We start from the raw sequence: 18,300 nt of genomic DNA, 5'->3' as shown, positions 1-18,300 counted from the left end.
AACGAAGACATAGGGCGGGAATTTTCTTGGACGGGTAATGAAGTACTGTTGATTCCAAAACGTAGTTTTTTTCATCGTACCTGATAGCATCCAGCCGTCAGGGGTAAAAACAACCGAAGTGAAGTCCGCGTTGTTGCGGTAGCTCGCCAGGAGCATTGGGGATCTGATGTACAATTGCCCTCTTTCTCCTGGCCCGAGGACTCTCCCCGTGTTCGTGTCGACAACCTACCATCGTGTCAAAAACAAAAAAAGTCAATGTGACATTTTGTTTTCTCAATAAAAAAGTACGTACACCTGATTTCGCGAATACAGAAATATCTTCGTAGTCTTGAAATGCAATTTCAGGGTCACAGCATAGACGATGCCAGCGTGGCAGTTTGTGCTCTCTTCGCTAGAGCGCGAAATAAACTCGGTTTCAAGCAAATGCGCGCTTGTGAACGGGCTTTCACACACCGCTCCCACCTTACATGTGAGAAGCGCAAAATAAAAAAGTATTTAAACTTGTCTTACTCTTACCGATAAGGTTGGGAAATTGTGGAGCCTGCAGCGAATCTTCAAGCATACTCTGGGAGATTCTTTAATTAAGCCGCTTTCACACCACTCCCATGTCACATAAAAGACACGAATTTTCTCCGCAGACATGATGACAGAATTATCTGCGGACAGATTCAAGCATCTTCGAAACATGTGTAGGTCATTCTCATATATGCTTCAAACATGTTTGCAAACAGTTTCTGCAAACATGGCAGACTGCCATGTGACAGTTAGGGGAAGACAATTCGCTTGGAAAATGAGGAATTGTACGTTTTTTTTTTTTTTTAATCCCAGACTCGGTGGCGCAAGCTGCCGCCCGTCACAAAGGGTACAGCCATTAACATGCATCCATCCACGTATGACCAATATGAGAGGACCGTCGCACAAGGAAGGCTGTGTTCCGAATCTTACTCAACTGGAAATGAGTTACCCTGGCGGGTCGTGTCACGTGACAACACAGATTGAAAAGTGCTGGAAGGGGGTAGGTTTTTGAACGCCAAGGTACCAAAGCCTGGAGTAAAATCGAGTAAATTTTGGAACACGGCCGAAGAAACACGACTCAGACAGTGTCTGCAGACTGTCTCTTGTAGGATGTGTTAGCCGTGTGACCTCTCCCTTACAAAAAATTTATATCTGCCCAGATCTGAATATTTCAGATATGGCCATATCAAAAATTGGCCACATATAACTTGATATGGTATATCTGCCAGATATAACCTGATACCCCTGGCCAGGTATGGAAATCCCAGATCTGGCTAAGTAAGGAAATTCCAGATCTGGCAAGGCATTTCAAAAGGACACAAGCCTGAAATCAGCACTTTATATCTTTTTATTGTCTACAATTCTCCCAAGTGCCCCGGCCCGCACTCGAGGAGTTGTGGAAACGGGGATCAGCTCTCTAATGATGGCTAGTTTTGACTAATTCCTTGGTTACACAATTACGAGTGTAATTCGTAGTCACCCTGAACAAGCTTTCCATAGGGATCAAGTACCTGTCATATCACTTTTAAATTTTCTCGTCAATGGCATCGTTTATGATACTGCGCATTCTGTCCAACCTTCAACCAGGCTGAGCTGTCGAAATCTCTTACCATATTATCATTCTCGTGATTGTTGTTTTAGCAGAAATTACTTAAAAGCCGAGAAATCACATCAACCAAAACCGGGATTTAGCTCGGATTCAGCGGAGCTGTTTATGACATTTTTAGCTTTTCTAACTTAATATCAGAGTCTTTGAAGCTGTACGAGAATGATAACAATGTAAGAGATATATCTGCAGCTCATCCAGGTTGAAGGTTGGACGAAATGCACAGTACTGACATTGGCGGGACATTTTCAAAGTGGTATGACAGGTACTTGGGTTCTGTACGACACTTGTTCAGGGTGACTCCGAATTTCACTCAAATCTGTGTAACCATAGAATTGGTCGAAATTTCCGATCACTCGGCAGCTGAAGAAACACCGTCCCCATGATTACTCGACTACGGGCCGAGGCGCTTGGGGGATTTAGCAAATTGTCTATTCGGGCGTAATGTTCACACTTTAAAATAATTAAGCTACATTGAAATCCTCGTGAAAACTAGCACAAATAATCTCAAACTTAAGCTTGTCAAAGCTGAAGTTTTGAATTATTTGTGCTAATATTTAGCTCGCGAACAATGAGTCATTCACAGCTTGCTAAGAAAGAAATTTTTTCAACTTTTTCATTTATTGAAAACCGGCCGCCAGATAAGTCTGTATATATGCCAGATAAGTCTGTATATACGCCATATCAGGCTGTATATATGCCAGATAAGTCTGTATATACGCCAGATATGTCTGTATATACGCCATATCAGGCTGTATATATGCCAGATAAGTCTGTATATACGCCTGATAAGGCTGTATATAGGCCGTATATAATCATATAATGTATGATATGGCCAGATATGGCCCAGATATAAGATTTCCATACGGGCTGCTTTTCTCAGCCACATACGGACTGATAGCCACTTTCTTACGGCCTTTTCTCTCGTTTAACAACAATGTGAATTTCCTTCCAGCATGTGGGCGGAAGGAGGGGGGGGGGTTCCCCCATGGAACCCGTTTCAGTAACGTATGAAGGGTAAAAGGTGTCCGCGTAAGTCTCTCCAGGCAGGCGGCCTCAAGGCCCGCGGGCCTAACCAGCCTGAAAATGCCTCCACTTTGACCCCTGAGCAAAGGTGCCGAAATTGTGAGGTTGGGGTTCCTCCTTTGAATTAGTCAAAGCGCTGTAGGGAGGGTGAGATTGTAGCGACACCACCGAGCTGTCGTGGGAGGGAAACTACCCCCCATGTGAAGGCCGCAAAAAATCACGCCTTCTCACTCTATATTTCGTTTCAGCTTAATGAGTCTTACTCAAGCGGTGGGTTCCACGGGAGGAACCACTGGAATGACCTCCCACCTGAGCGCCTGTTCCCATGTTCGTCTCCTCGTCAGCGCATACTCCCTAGCAAAGCCGGACTCTCCCGCGCACAAACACAGACGCGAATAATCCGTTCGTGGGTGCACGTTAACGCTTCCAGCTGAAACTGTACGAGCGACAACGCTTGTTCACGTAATCCTTCGCGTCCTTCCGACCTTCCACGCAGGGGAACCTCCTTTTTGTTGAAAACGATTTACTTGGCAGGCGTGCTATGCGCATCAGGATACCGGAGTTGCCGGCGAGAATTGCGAGTCACCATTGAAAGATCCTTTTGCTAGACCTGACGTCAGCGGCGAAGTATATATACTTCGTTTAATCTTCTGTTAAACCAAAATAATTTTTTTTAGTAGCATATTACTAGCACTGCGACGAGACGTGCAGTCGTCCGGGTGATCTCGCCGTCGTGGCGCTAGACCTGATCCCTTGACGGTCAGGTGCACACGCTGAACCTACTTTCCGAACATCGTGGGAATAAAGAGGGGCCAGTCATAACAATCTCAACTTGCCGTAGAAAAAAAGAAAAAAAAAAGTTGGAGAGTTTGTTATAAAAGACCCTCTAGGCCGAGGCAAACCTGACATATTTCGCCATGGACACCAAAGATGCCGACACTCGCTTGCCCGATCCTGCACAGCCAGTTTCTGAGATTCAACGCTGCCGTTCGCAGAGTTGGGGCGGAACGTCTTTTTAGCTTGGCTGGGGAAGTCTTTAAGAGGAAAAGGGGAAAACTTTCCGATAAGAACTTTGAAAGGCAATTGCTTCTATGGACGAATGAACTAGTTTGGTGAAAACGCAAGCCATAAAATGACGGCAATTATTTTAGGCTTGCAGGGTTTTTCAGGTATCAAAAACTGCTGTTTATTTTACTATCGCAAAAATATAAAAGGAACTTCGAAGGTAACTTCACAAGTAACTCGTTACTTTTTTACAGTAGTTAGAAGTTTACTCAATTACTATTACCAATGCATAATTTCTACTCTACTCAAATTAACTTTTGGCGTCGATACTCAGCAACTTAACTTAACTACCTTTTTTAAGAAATTTGTACATGTCCGGCTTGCACGCATGGGGCACCAGTCGGGAACCCATGTTTGCAAACGTCTAAGAAACTCCTGACTACTATTTGTTTTCTATGTGCTGAATATACGGTTAATGAGGCGCTCAAAACTTTAATGATACCTTTGCTGTTACGCCAACCACGGTTTTATGTGGTTTTTAAGCACTTCTCTCAACTTCTATTGCGTTTCAATGAAGACGTGGAGTGAGAAAATGAACCGTACTAATGCGAAAGTCCGCCAGGCGCCGCTAGCAGCTCAATTATCATCTTCCAGGCCCAAAACGGAGATCCCTATGGCTTTGCCGGCGGGTCACATCACTTGCAAATACAGGTAGAGCAACTCTGAATGCCAATTGATTTTATTCTTGAACGACGAGGTACGTAACAATTAGTCTCTAGCGAGATGAAGTATATTTTGGCACGCGGTATACGGCGTTTACTTTGTGCATCTAGGCATTTTTGTATTGTGTCGCTGCTCTGGCAGCTAAAGATATCATGCACAGGGGCTCTAGTGCGACCCTATATAGTCTGTTGCAACCACTGATCTCTAAGACTATTTGCTGTATCTCGTTCGCCCACTCCGCGAATTCGGCCACAGTAGGCCATCTTTTTGGTAGTTACATCATCTCTAGTCACATCATAGTCATCTGGCGGTTGCAAGTTGCCACCATGGTTGGACTTATAAGCTTCTGTGCAATACGCATGTGATGGTATTGAAAGAATCCTTCAGATGATCGCCTCCGGTATACACAAGATTGCCGATAACAACAACAACAAAAAAATGATAGACTAAAGTTTAATAAGTAAACGGATAATATTTTTGCTCTGAAAATCCCTGATATTAAATTTTAGGGACATAAAGATTATATATCTAGAAGCAGGGGTACAATATTACCTTGAGGAGGTCTGAAAGCAGGTTGAAGGTAGTGGGTATTGCACCATCGCTTCGGAGCACAATATTACCCGTGCTGTCAAAACATTTTTCTTCAAAGTAGTCCGAGCAGACCACGCTCGTCTCTAAAGGCTCCCACTTACATCTGCCTACCCACAGCTGAAGGGTCACGGGGCGACGTCATGAAAACTTTGAGAAGAAATAAATATTTCTCACCGAACGTGTCCCTACTCGCCAGGATAGCCACAAAACGCTGAATAGTTAGCGATGATAAGTTCTTGTCATTTCGCGATTGGGGCGATTTGAACAGCGCGCCGCAGAACATGACGCCATAGTCGACCTTCATCTGTCGCATCTACTGAGTTTCAAGAATCTGCTTAGTCGGTCGACTTCCATCAGGCACGAAATATCACCAAACGATACAGTGTACTAGACCCACGGCTATTTGTATGGCAGCCTGCCGCCACAGCACTTTCCCCCCTTTTACTGTGATGGCTAGAGATTATAACAACCTAAAAAATAGCCGATTGCGGCCACATTCCTGCGAATAGGCGGAGCTGGGCAAACGCGATCTAGCTAACAGTCATGGAGACCAGTGGTTGCAACATAAAATTGGTAGAGAGTGTTCAGCCTTTAGCACGCGCTCATTGCCTTACGGTGTGTTTCGCTGCGCGTGCGCTGACGTTATATATAGTAGAAAGTTCGCGTTGGAGGCGACGCGCCTACGGCTGATCTATGTTGCAACTAATTATAATAACGTACGTTTTTTTTTTATTCTGCGGTGTTGAAATCAATCATTGATAATACTTGTGGTGGATCTATGTTTGGAAAGCGGAATGTTTCTTGCCTCGCCGAGCGTTTCGGGTATCTGCTGTGAATAAAAAAAGCATAAATAAAACACACAAAAAAATGTTTTATGGCTTAGCGTGTTCTGTTTTATTCAGTGCATGTGTAGCAGTCGCGCGTGTGGTTTTGCTTTGTGTTTGAGTCACGGCCGGCGTAAAGCTACAAAACGTCGTTTCTTTGTTTTTTTTTTGTCAAATCCCCTATGCTCCCGGCAGAGCAAAGAATCATTCCAAAGCCGGCCGCCGAGGGTGTTGACTTCAAGTTCAACGTATCAAAACAACAAGGGCATGTGCCACGAAACTGTAGTTTTATCTTTCAACTCCAAAATTTCAATATCCAAAATACTGCGCGGCTGTCTACCTGCGGGCAGCGTACCGGATATATCTACCCCTATCTAGGCGCAATCAACAGGACGACGTTTTATTTTATTTCATTTTGCTTTTCAATATAAAGAAGACCTCTTCGACGATTCAAGCTTCGTACCATCGTTGGAGGGTGAGTGATTTATGTTTCAGGCTTTTGCGATTAGTTCCGATCATCCTGGAGCGGTATTGAAAACTGATCAAAATAAAAAAAAAGTAAAATAAGTGATTAGTGTTAACTTACTTGAGATTTCGGAGTTGTCACATAATTTAAGCATTCCACAGAACACCCTGCAATGCGCACCAAAATAAACAAGAAACGTTGATGGGCGACGCAAATTTGTAGAAACCACAGGGGATATAATCTCTGAATGCAAAAGCAGTTATCGTTGTACACCGCCAAATTTAGCGGGGAAACGGCATTGGTGTACAGGTCGTGATGTCATGTTTTCCGCAAAATTTAGCGGGGAAACTACCCCGTATATATAGCGTCGTCCTCTAGTAAAACGCTAAATCCTTTTTATCCTTTGGATCACCCTAGAGGTCGCCCTTGAGGTCATCCTAGACGTCGCTCTTAAGGTCGTTCTCTAGGATGTCGTCCTAGACGCCGTCAAGGACGACGTCCTAGAGAGGGCGTCAATGACGATGTTTAGGACAACCTCAAGGACGACCTCAGGGCCAATCTCAGGGACGATCTCAGGGACGACGTCGAAGACGACGTCAAGGTCGTCAGGTCCTTAGAAGAGGGTGCGAATATGAGGGAGTGCATGCTGCCGTTCCGTTTACGCGCGGCGGTATGGGGGAAAGTACTGTGAGCTGAAATGGCCTACTGCGCATACCTACTGCGCATTAGGAGGCCAAATTATGCATAGCTGAAAATCTGGATCAGTAACATAATAATGCTATCGCACTAAAAGTATGCTATTCACATTAGGGTGCAATGATTGTTTTATGTGATTGACATAAAATAATTAATTCACCAAAGGCGAGTATATTGTGTACTGTACAATATACGTTGAAGGAGTCGTAATTTACATTAGATTACCAAAACACTTTTTACATTAAAAGCACATTTTAGCGCGATAATATTCAACCAAGAATACAGTTATAGACTGTATAAAATGTCAATTTATTAAATAATGGTGGTTCTACTTTTGTGCTATGTTTGTGTTGCTGGTGATGAAGATCTATTGCTCTCAATAACTGTCCGCTATTTTAGATTCCAATATGAAATCACGTAAGGCAAAAAGAGCCCGTTTTTGCAGACCTGGATTGGGCAGAGGTCCCAGCACCCTCTCTTCAGACAAGGGGCTGCCTCAAGTACAGAGCCGTAAATTGAGCTGTCTTCAACACTTTTCGAATCTCGAGCATTCTAGAAAGAGATTAATTTCATCTTCGACGACTGTCCGCAACCACATTCTGAAGAACCCGCACAACGCATACGGTGTAAAAAGCTAGCGGTATAAACGACAATGAGACGTAGGCTATGCTGCGTGTGAGAGAAATGGAAACACGGAATTTTATCGGAGGGTCGACTTTGTGGACTATGAAGCATTTAGACGGTCCGTCAAACACCGTAGAACTGCACTTCTTGCGTTCTACCGACCTTAAAGGGACGCTAAGGAGGTTCTTAAAGAAAACGAGTTAGAGGTGAATTCTAGAGAATTTTTATCCGGTGGATCTGAATATCACCTTCGTTTTCCCCTTAAACACAACTAAACGTGAGAAAGCACGAATAACCTTTGACCAGTTGTTATGTCATACATCTTTCGGCCGCCAAGCACCTGTCGCTCGTGTGGGCAGCCCGTGTAATTGCAAGGTTTTCTAGTATATTCACCGCACTGACGCCAATCGTGACGTATTTTCTTTGGACCTTCTCGACAATAGCAAGATACAGCTTGCTAGTGTATAGCTTTTATAGGTGCTGAAGGTGCGTGAGAGCGGAGATTCCGAAAACTCGTATCACGACGTCGCGCTACGGGAAGGAGGGGCTTTAGTGTTACTTTGAAAATGATTTTCTGCAGCCTCCGTGCACCGAATCGAAAAAATAATCTTAATATTCGTGATCCTGGAGGCCAAATTGAGATGATCTGAGTGTTTTCCCCCAAACGCGAAACCGCTTCAGTTTCTCTTTAATATATCCCGAGTGTCCCCATGGGAAAAAGGAACACGTTGATATTGCCGCGAGCGCAGCTGACCAAACAGGCAGAGCGCCCGTGGCCTAACGGTTATCGCGCTTGCCTTCCACGCAGAAGGCCAGGGTTCGATTTCTGGCCGCGGCTACGCATTTTTATTGACACTAGAATGTGATGTTCTAGTGAATTCGAGAACCGTCTTGCTGATTCGAGGTTAGAATGTTCTACGCGCCGAACCTTCTACGCCGAATGCTCCGGAAGCCCACGCGTGTACAAAAGCGGCTCCGCGTGGCAAGCCGGAGTCAGTCTCGCCCCCGCGCTCGAACCTGCGGTTTCGCCGACATCGACGCCCGCGACGCTCTACTGTTTTCTTCTGTTCCCTTTTTATTTTTGGGCACAAATTCGCCCCATAAAACGCTTAGTTTTTTTTTTTTAGTTATTATCGCCTCATCACTTGTCATTCGTGACAATATTTCCTGTCCCAGCGTGCCGTCTTGGTAAGTCAGTCTGCCGCGTCATTACCCCTGAGGCCAAAGTTTCCTAGAGCCCACTGAAGTGAAATGTTGTGGCCTGCCTTCATTGCCGTCGTCGTTTAAATCAAAACTTTGTGAATGTATCCGCCGTTGATGCTTTTACAGTTCATTGATTGCTTCGATGTGAGAGCCACTTGAGAGTCACTTCATATGACTCATTCCTTTATCGGGCTTGCACGTCAAATGAATTGTAATTTTGGTGGAATAGCATATGTAACTCAGCTGTTGTGGACGATGATCGGTGGGATAGCTGAAATGAACGATGTGTATCTTAAGATGGTATCACAAATGCAGAAGCGGATCGTTGATCATCAATAGATCCGTTTGTGTACACTTGAGTGAAACTGGGGTACTGATTGCAGGCGTGGAAGAGAGCCAGTTGTGCCGCCACCATACTGCTCAGTTAGCTTCCATTCTCCATTCAATTTATATTCGTCTGTGGTTTAGGCATTGTCCAGGTATCGGGGCTGGGTGTGACTAGTGTTTTTTATTTAGCGGAAATTAGTAGGTAGCGTTGATGTTCTAATATAAGGTAATGTTGTTGTGCGCCTGTTCTGCTCATAAGGTTAGGGAAAAGAAGGTGCTCGATATGTTGTGTCTTTAAAAGACGTTCGAATATTTCAGGCCATTTCAAGGGAATGGCCTGAACGAGAAATAAACAAAAATATTTCGAAATAGCCTTTTGAGGAAATTTGAACTTTTAGGGTTTCCTCGTGTATTCAAAGGTGTTTTACGCTAAGATAAGATTCTATGTCTAGAGTTTTATTGTACCTGTTAAATTAGAATTTGTTTTAGCTTTCGTTATATTTCTTGTCATCATTCGAACCTGGGAAATTATTGTCATAAAGACCAGGTTCTGGATCTTTTACAAAAATAAAAAAAACAAGGCCTTTTTATGAACATCATCTTGCTTTTAACATAGTTTTAAAAAAACACGTATATTTTTTTTCTTATGCGGAAGGTATCTTAGTTTGGCGAAGCTTCTAAGTACGCGACCCGTGACGATCGCCCAATTCCCAAAATCTGCCTGTGTCAAAAACTGTCAAAAACTCGAGAACTAAAGCCATGACTCAAAAACGGTTTTGATATTGGACCGCAAGTCAGCGCGAGATCCGTGGTTCGAATGCCGCATGACAACGCGAGGACAAGGAGAAGCGTGGGCGCGCGGCATTCGAACCACGGATATTGGGGTTACTGGTGTTTGCAGTGCGATCTCGGGTTAAAGCGGGAGTCACACTGCTCACTCATCATACATAAGAACTCGTTACAGAACTCGTTACTATGCGGAATTCAAAGCGCGAATCTCGCGCTGACTCGTGTTCGAATCTGGATGAAGACTGTTTTTTGTATGGTGTATATGCAGTGTGACCTCGGCTTTAGTGAAGAATTTGCGCAGCGTACATATCCTTTTTTTTTTGTTATTGAGATATTACCATCTTTTTTCCAGCACGACGTAAAAATTAAATTGCCTATATATTTATATAAAAGTGTATTTGTGTCGCTAAATCGGCCGCCCACTGCTAATATATCATAAAAAATACGGCCTTCAGCCAATATCTGAGGAGTGTTCTTCCTTGTACGAACAGTTCTGCCACATTGGTCGGTAATGGTCATGCACAAACTGTCTTTAGACATGTTCCATACATGTATGAAGCAAGCAGGCTTCGAACATGCTTGAGGTATGTCCTTCGACAATTCTGTCATCATGTCTGCCGCGAGCACCATGTCTTTTGCAGACATGTAAAGGCCTAAGAAAACCACAACAAATAGAACACGCTCTTTTTTTTTCATTTTTATAGACCAAAAGTGAAGAAAGAATGAAATTTACGGACCCGCCTATATTTTTAAAGCTCTGAAAATAGAATGCGCGAACAATCTTCTTGTATATTCTAACGTATATACCTACGCGCCAAGAAAGTGAGGGAGAGGAGGAGGCGAGAGTGTTTGTGTGTGTGCAGGGAGGGGGGGGGGGGGGGGTCGACAGAACGCCGAGCTCCGAGTGGAAGGGTTAGTGGGCAGACCTAGAGCTATAGGTGCCTTTGTCTCCATTGCTCTCGTAGAACGCGTTATAACGCGGAACGCCGCCGTTTGGCGTTTGGCTTTCGCCTTCGCGTGTCCGCCCTCGCGTTTGGTCAAAGCTCCCACGGAGCCGATTCCGTAGTTTTACTGCCCACTTCGTCGTGGCCGCGGTCGCGAGTGATGTCAAAAGAAAGTTTGAGTGCGTTCTGAATGTCGCCGTGACGACACCCTATAGTATGATATACAAAGGCCTGTGGGCGTTTGTTTCTATGTCAAATAACGACAGTAACAATTAAAATGCCGTTGTAAACTTCGTCTGTTGTTACAGATAACGAAAACCTTGCGACAGGTTTCTGAAAGCGGCGTGTTGAAAACACATTACGTGAGCAGGCTACGGTTCGAGAGAGTAAAGCGAAGATGGTGACAGCACGCATTGAGGACAGCATCGTCTATTCACCGTTCCCCGAGCATCCTCCTGCTGAGATTTCCATGTTCGAAGCCGTACGCCGGTGCCTCATGAAACATGGAGACAAGACTGCGCTGGTGAGGTGATCCCTTCGGCGCTGAGTTGCTGTGCGTACATGTTACGTAAAAACAGGTACCACGTTCACGTCACTTGAGTATACGCGTGGCGGTTACCATACCGTACACTGTAAAAAAGTTGAGTAAAGAAGAAGAAATTGTCTGGCAGCTGGCCTGCCAGAAAATTTCTGTAAAGCTATGTTTTCTGTTTTTAATTTTTCTGTTATTCAACATATATTTCCTGCTCCTCACTAACAACATTTATGTAAAATCGCAAATTCTCTGAGAGCAGTTGCAGAAAATCCTAGGAGGGAAAACATACGTGACATTACAAGTTCTGTTAAACTAATCGCAAAAAATATCCCAGCACAGAAATTTTATGTAATATAACAAGTTCCGTTAAATCAAGTACAAACAAATACGAGGAAAGATAATTTCTGCAAGATTACAAGTTTCGACGAAACCATTACTGTAAGAGCCCATCACGCGCGGTATTTTACGGCTTTCTGAAAAACTGCACAATTTCGACGGGTTTTTAAGTTTCGGTTTCCAATAGGAGCACTTCTCGCTACCGAGGGCACCGCACCCCGTGAACAAATAGTGGAACCAACCTCCGCTGTGCTGTCCTCGCGTAACACAGCAGAGGCTGGTTGCACTATTTCTCCATGGGGTGCGGTGAGGTCAGTGCCGAGAACAGCTCCGATTGCAAACCGAAACTTAAAAACCCATCGAAGTTGTGCGGTTTTTCAGAAAGCCGTAAAATACCGCGCGTGCCTTCTATGGTTCTGCAATTTTTCGGTTTAGTGTTTGTCGATGATGCTCAGTAGACGTCACAAGCGCACGTCACAAGTTTCTGAACTGCAAATGTAAATCACGTAAAGAAACCATTCCGCGTACCTTCGTGAGAAAGCGCTAGGAATTCCATCTGGGCCACTCGACTTTCTATTGTTTATGTGCAAAAGACTGTTTAAAAAATCCCTCTGTAGAAACCACTAAGTCACTGATTTCACAACTGTCATGATTAAATGAAGGCAACAAAGAGTTATTAACAGGGAGACAGTAGAGAAAAAGTATTTAATCTCACTTGCGATTCTCGCTTCATCGAAAACGTCTGCCCTCTACGAATAAACTCCTTAATCATCACACTTTTTTTTTTGTCAAATGAGCCTAATTTTTTTTTAGAAAGGTCTGTATTGCGACATTAAAGTAACGATATTTAGATGTGTGCACAAGGGTGCGTAGCTCTTGGCGAAGAGGAGGAAGCATAAATTTTAAAGTTGGCTGCAAACTTTTTATTCGGTTTATCTTTCGTTTTAAATGTAAAATATCGCAAGTTACCCATGGATTGTGCCTCTTCCCTTGTGACGGTCGCTCTGGAATAAACTTGTCAAAATTTGTAATAAATGACGTTTTGCTTAAAAAACGAGCCAAAGCTTATCTACTGAGTCCGGGTTCCCATCGGAAAACACAAGAAACCTCTCCAGAGCTACTTCTAGAAGTCTGTAATATCGATATCATACGCCTGTTGAAATCACGATAAGATTTTGCTTTGGTTTTTTGCTACGCATGCTGCGGTGAAGATAAGTCGCATAGAACTATTGCATGATCAGATATGCCCTCCAAGATTGATACGCCAAGAATACTTATGGTAACGACCTCAGATAAAAATACGAGATCAAGCAAGGATTCCCTACCATTTTACACGCCTGCGGGACACCTGTTCAGTTTTCTTAAATTAGTATTAAACGCAATATCGACGAGAAGCCTGGATTGCTTGCATATTCCATTGCGCGTCCCGCAATTCCAGTTTATGTCTGGTAAATTTAAATCACCGGCCATTACTATACATGAACATTGCTTGGTTTTACTTTGCAGAAACTCGAATAAACTCGGTAGGATATCAATACTGGCCTGAAGACATCTACAGACAGCTCCTTCTAGCATTGATTGGCAACCAAACCTTTAGAGGCCCATATCATTTCACAGTCCTGGCCATGCTCAATAGACGTGCATCAAATGGTTTCCTTTATCAAAAGAGCGACCCCACCCCCTCTTGAACCACGATCCCGTCGGAATACTTTGGAACCATGAGGGAAAACATCATTATCAGGTATTTTACTGTGCAGCCAAGTCCCATTATAATTGCCACATCAGGGTTGAATGCTAATGGAACACATTTAAGCTCTACCGCTTGAATGGCGGCACTTAGAGCATTTAGGTTAAAGAACCTAAAGGGGCGACAGAATCTTTTCCTTGCTTTGGATTGGTGAATCGTGAAAGAAACATGAGACTTGACACAAAAAAAAAGAAGAGATGCGCTGGTTGTCAAGGATGTTTAACGTGAAATAGCGGAGGATCGTAATTTCAGCATGCGTCCGATCTCACTGCGTCCCTTCCCTTGGTTCGTTGAAGATCAACTTCTGTTACCCGTCGCTTAGCAGACGACGTACTGCGTCATCTTGGTTTTACTCCGTCTGCAAATGGCGCTTCGTAGCAGACGACCTACGTTCTTTGCTGGCGTTAGCAGACAAACCATCTACGAACACAATCTTCGCTCGCTCCGCGAGAATAAAATAGACCAATCTCACTAATCGTTCGGAAGATGGCACTCAGTTGGTTGAACGACGTTTTAACGAATGGAGTCCCGCCCCAGACTTTTCATCAAAATACACATTGGCAGATTCGATATTTGACGGTGGAACCAGGCGTCGGCAAACGACAGCCTTTCTGCTTATATTTTTCTACGACATTTGTGTGCGTAGATTTCATTTCATTTCATTCATTTATTAACCATTTTGAAGTGGGGTGGCAGGGACAAAAGGTGCTTAATAGCACCTGACCAAGGTCCCGAGCCCCATACAGGTTTCAGAGCGGCAACACAGATAAAAACAATAAAAAACAAAAAAAAAAAAAAAATACAACACAAAAAAACAAGGTTGTTTACACATTTGTATCCAATATATTATTCAAGCTTCAAAATATAATCCTTTATTCTTTTTTTGAACGTATCTATTGAATTTACTGCTTCAGCTATTTCCAGAATTTGAGGATGCATGTTTAGAAGTTGGGGAATTCGCTGTGTTAATGTTTGTTCACCATAGCTCGTACGTGTGTGACCTCTAGCATAATCCACACGTCTTAAGTTGTAGTTAGTTTCTCTTAAGGGAAATTGGGTGTGAAACGACTCCGTGTCAGTTTTGAGATAATGAAAGATGGCTTTTGTAAGGTTGAACATTATTAACTGTTGTATAGTAAGCAAGCGATGTTTTTTAAAATAAGCAGATGTGTGATCGTTATAGCTTAGACACTCAATAGAACGGATCGCTTTTTTCTGGAGCACTAGTAGTTTTTCAAGGTTATTTTTAGTAGTCGTACCCCAAACCAATGAGCAGTAATGTAAATGAGAGTGAACAAGTGCATAGTATAATTGGCACTTAAGCCATGTTGGTAATAAATATCTTAATTTTTTGTATTGTGCCAATTGATCTGGAGAGTGTTATAGACAACCTGGACACATGAGTTGTCCAGTACAACTGTTCATGAAACCATACACCCAGGAACTTTAATGTCTCAACCTTCTCTAATTTGTAGGAGTTAAACTTTATATCTAAGTCGTAGTTAAGCATCTTATTTCTTGCCCTAAAAACAATATATTTAGTTTTTAAAATATTCAATTCAAGCTGGTTTGCAACTAGCCACAGTGATAAATTCATTAACCAATCATTAGCTGTGCTTTCGAGATACTGGAGGTTACTATCGGAAAAAAATACATTCGAGTCGTCTGCGAATAATACCATTTCTGAGCGATGCGAAATATTAACGATATCATTGATGTAAATAAGAAATAGTAATGGTCCTAAAATTGATCCTTGCGGGACGCCATATGCTATTTGATGGATGTCTGATTTGACGCCGTTATAAGTGGTGAATTGTAATCGAGAACTTAAGTAACTATTAATTAATTTGTTCGCTATGCCCCTTACACCATACATGTTTAGCTTTGTTAGTAGTATTTGATGTTTAATTGAATCAAAGGCTTTTCGGAAGTCAAGAAATATTCCGATGGTAAACTGATTATTTTCAATGTTTGTAATAGTTTTATCTTTAATATTTACAAGTGCCATTTCCGTAGATTTATTTTTTTGAAACCCAAACTGCTGCTCGGAGATTATATTATGTTTTGTGAAAAAACTAGTCAGGCGATTATTAATTATTTGTTCTAAAATTTTCGAAAAAATAGGAAGTACAGAAATCGGCCTGTAATTATTGAGGTCATTCCGTACACCACCCTTATGTGCAACGCAAACGCGTGCTACTTTCATTCTGTCTGGAAAGCGACCAGTTAACAGTGACGTGTTGCATATGTGTGTTAGCGAAGTTAATATTAGACTGGAAATGAATTTAATTGGTTCAGCTTTGAGACCGTCTTCACCTGGGGCTGTACTGTTTTTAAGGCAAGCAATCAGGGTACTTATTTCTTCCTCGTCCGTAGGAAAAAAGAAAATTGAGCTAGTTACGTTATTACGTATATATGAAATGACATTAGCTGCATTGGTTGGGGAAGACGAGCATGCTCCTGATGTTAGAAAATGAGTATTAAACAAGTCTGAGAGCTGTTTACCTCCGTAGCTTTTGCCGTCAATTTTCAGTTCAGTAGGAGGTGGATCACTAGGCCTGGAAATCAAAGTCCCTACAGTGCTCCAGATTTTCTTAGGGTCACCTAGGATGCTCATAAATTTATTTATATAATATTCGCGACGTGCCTTTTTTAGGTCCGAGTTTAGTTTGTTTCGAACTTTTTTGAACTTGACAATGATATCTTTATCTCTTAGCTTGATAAATTTATCGTATACGGAGTCTCGATATTTTATTCTCTTATATAGCGTAGGAGTCACCCAAGGCTTTCTTGACTTCTTATGTTTTTTCAAGGTTCTTAGCGGGAAGGCATTGTCATATAAAGATATGAGCTTGCTAATAAAAAGATTGTATGATATGTCTGGATCACTTTCATTATATACAAAGTCCCAATTGATATTAGACACCGAGGAGTAAAACATGTCAAGGCTTTCCTTGCTGATAGGTCGGTAAGTTATACAAGGGAAATACATGGGGCTTTTCCTAAGTCTCTTAAATAAACAAAATGTTGGCAGATGGTCGCTTACATTCCACGTTAACACCCCTCCTGTGAGTTCATTAGGATTACAATTCGTAATACACAAATCGATTACAGTAGCTGTTTCCAGTGTAACTCTTGTAGGTATATCAATTATGTTATGAAAGCCATAGCATTGTACAATCGCCATAAGGTTTATACACGTTGGGCTTAAAGACAGTATATCAATATTGAAATCGCCAATTAACGTTAACTGGAGACCTAGAGACGTAGCGTAATCCAATAGACTCTCAACAAAACCAAAAAAATTTGCAGTACAACCAGATGGCGGCCGATAAATCACAGCTATAATTATCTGTTCGTATTTAATAACCATAGACTCATAATCGCAGCAGATTGAGCAATATTCAGATAAAACAGTGTAGATAAGGTTGTGCCGTATATACAAAGAAACCCCCCCTCCTCTTTTGTGTTTACGATACATACTTTCAGTCTGATAGCCATCAAACAAAACAGCGTCATCTTTGCAGGTATACCAAGTTTCGGTGAACGCCAGAACATCAAACATAACGTTCAACTGATTCAAGGAAATATCTAGCTCATCTTGTTTGTTCTTCAGGCTTCGTGCATTTAAGTGGAAAAGAGATAGTCCTCTTTCATTGGTAGAAGTATTTCTCACAAAATGATTAAAGGAAGCAGAGTCATAATATGAACATTCTGTTTTGTTATCAATCATTTCAGACGGAAAACCGATATATGCTATCTGTAGCTATTTTATTTCTAGTTTATCTTCTGAAGATCGTCTTCATTTTCGATCTTGATAGCTCGGTCGCCCTGTCTCCTACGAACAAACACATTTCCGTCTTTTTGCCATGTGAACTGATAGTCCTTTTCTTGCGCCTTTGCCTTTGTTAGCCACAACAGTTTCTTGTTTGCCGCTGTTAGATTGTCAAACAAGCGTATGCTAGACTGCCTTTCCCGAAAGCTTGAGTTCTTTTTAATCCACTTTTCCTTTGTTGCTCGTGAGTTGAAACGTATTAACACGACAGGGATCTTATCAGCACGAGCTGGCAAGCGGTGCATGCCCTCGACATCACTTTCAGCGAGTTCAGGAAGTTCCAGTTTGGCCGCGAGTTCATTTACAGTGTGTAGAAGGTTCTCGTGTTCTTTCCGCGGTAAGCCATGTATTTCCAGATTCTGTCGACGACTGTATTGTTCTAGGTTGTTTACACTTATTCTTAGTTGTTGGACGTCAGGGCCACCATTGTTTCTCTCTACGTTTTCAAGTCTACTTTTTATTTCAGCTATTTCGTTGTCCTGTTCTTTAATATGCTTAAGGACTTCATCATATTGGTCAGACATGTGCTGAACTGATTTTTCGATGTTTACGATGGTTTCTTTCATGATCATTAGCGTGTCAACCTTTTCCGTAATTGTCGCCAGGCTTGTGAGTTTTACGTTGACTTCGGTTAACAGTGTAGCGACATCAGGTTCCTGATCCTTCTTGCCCTTTTGGGGATTTTGGGTGTATCTGAATTTTGGTTTCCGGCATGTCGAACACTTCCAATTTTTGGCTTTATAAGTCTTTTCATCCGTACCAGCACAATTCCCAAAGTGGTAACCGTGACCACATTCCGAACATGTCGCAAAAACACCATTCACTGGTAAAGTTTTGTGACATGATAAACAAGGACCCTCGTCCTCCATGACACAGAGGCGCACACAAAAAAGAACGGCTCAGCAGTGGCAGCAGCTACAAACCTTAAAAATGGTTTTGCAAGAAAATTACACCAACCTGTAATGATGAAAGCGACGGTTTAGCTTGTTACGACAACGATAATAGCAA

General features: G+C 42.5%; 1 pseudogene; it reads right to left on the bottom strand.

Annotated features, from left to right (window-relative positions):
- LOC120846979 overlaps window positions 1–18,300 on the bottom strand; it is a 33,549-nt pseudogene that overhangs the window by 15,037 nt on the left and 212 nt on the right.

This window comes from Ixodes scapularis, unplaced genomic scaffold, assembly GCF_016920785.2.
Source record: "Ixodes scapularis isolate PalLabHiFi unplaced genomic scaffold, ASM1692078v2 PGA_scaffold2__306_contigs__length_199485367, whole genome shotgun sequence".
NCBI lineage: Eukaryota > Metazoa > Arthropoda > Arachnida > Ixodida > Ixodidae > Ixodes > Ixodes scapularis.
This window is presented reverse-complemented; position numbering and strand designations above follow the sequence as displayed.